A 2,041-nucleotide genomic window follows, 5' to 3' on the forward strand; every position below is an offset into this window, starting at 1 on the left:
TCCCTTCAAACTTTGCTTTTTGTGACCTGGATAATGAAATTTATAAATTAACCTATTTTCTATGTAAAAACAGGCAAATTTGCACATTTTCATTAACATAAGGTCTGAATAAAACAACATATGAATCAAAATTTACATGTATTTATACTAAAGTTATACAAAAATGAAAAAAAATGTTTAGAAGTGAGTAGTTTATCGAAATTTGCGACTGCAATGTAAATAACTTTCACATATCAGCTCTCAAATATAGTCTCCCATCATATTTCCGTTATACGCTCCCAGGTCACGAAAGTAAAGTCTGAGAGAAAATAGGTCTTTTCCGTCTCCTTTAGGCATAAGCAATTGGGGAAAAAACACTTTCTGCCTAGGAACAAGAAAAAGTAAAAATTTTGTTACATAGTGTTATTTAAGCCAAATTACAAAAGCTTGTATTAAAATATCAGAAGGAAAACAAAACCTACGAAAAGTACTCGATTGAACGAGCAATAATATTGTAGAAACATTAACTATGGTAAATAAAATTGTAAACATTTAATTTATAGCAAGTGACTGAATGAGTACACATCAACAGTTTAAATTAAAATGTATAAATGTTCCATAAATTGAAATAATTAGAAAGTACATATTAACAAATTACATATAATACAAAATATGTATACTAACAGAGTTAAGGTTGAGAAATTAATGTAGTGTTATCAATAATTTCTGCTGTAAAATTATTGAAACTAATTTAAAAAATAGTGATAAAAATAATAGATTAAAGCATGAAAATGTTTCTTTTATAAATTACAATGAGATTTACAATAAATAAATAAAATAGTTAGAAATGTTTGGTAATCAATCATAAGACAAAATTTGTTATTCTTTAAAGTTTTACTTGTAAGACATTTTTTTTGTTGTAGCGAGAGCGCTCGATTCTCAGTCTGTGAGACAAGCGCTTGAGCTCTCGTCCTACCAAACATGCTTGATCTTTTAGCCTCGGAGGCGTTATAACGTGATGATTAATTCCACTATTCGTTGATAAAAGGGTAGCCCAAGAGTTAGTAGCGGGTGGTGTTGACTAGCTGCATAATTTCTGGTCTTTCACTGCTAATTTAGGAACGGCTACAGGAGATAGAACTTATGTAGCTTTGTACAAAATTCCACACAAAGGAAAACAAACTATTTTTATGTAATAATGTTTTCTGTCAAAAGAAAAACGAAGCAGAAATTTTGCATTGTTCCAACAATTCTTGTGAGCGTAGTATGTTGGATTTTAAGAGGAAAACCAAAGATGGATTGCAATCTGACACTATGACGTTTTATAAAGATAGTTTATCTAAATTATTTGTAGCTCCTATTTATTTTGTTTTCCACAGTTTTGAAGTATAACATAGTGATCTTTGTGTAAAGCTGTTTTAATGTTCACACCCTCTTGGTCTCTATTTTAACCAACAGAGGGAGGCCCATTACTACAACATAGAGGTAACCTGGTGGTGGATTTCCACCTCAGTTCAAAATCTCGAAACTGACTTTTTCTAACTTATTATCTTGCTCGATAAACAAACTACGCCCCTAAGCCATACACTGTAAAATATTACTGGTTGTGGCATTGCCACAATGATGGTTCAGTAGTTACCAATTGCCTGTTTCCATGGTCATGAGAGTAAATTTGTTTGAAGAACTTTCTTATAATTCTAGAATGTTGAGTCTTTAGTCCAATTCTCATTTCAAAATATTGAAATCGTGGACGAGGACTGTAATGAGAGGACGAAAGAGACTTTTTTTTTAAAAATCTTCATAAACCGTTCTGGTCTTCCAAATTTTTTTCTCTAAAAATATTGTGTATTAGTAGAATAAAGATATCCTTTCCTGATTGTTTAACAACAGCAACATTTAAAGTTCTTAACTTAATTTTTCACACAATAGAAATACCATCAAAACTTCACATAAAATGCTCAGAACTCTATTTATTAGTTCCTTAAATTTCTAAGAAAATGAAAACTTTTCTTCTGATAGCAGGCGTAAAGTGCAAGAACGACTTCATAAGCAAGGTTATAGT

Source organism: Tachypleus tridentatus, chromosome 1, assembly GCF_004210375.1.
Source record: "Tachypleus tridentatus isolate NWPU-2018 chromosome 1, ASM421037v1, whole genome shotgun sequence".
Lineage (NCBI taxonomy): Eukaryota > Metazoa > Arthropoda > Merostomata > Xiphosura > Limulidae > Tachypleus > Tachypleus tridentatus.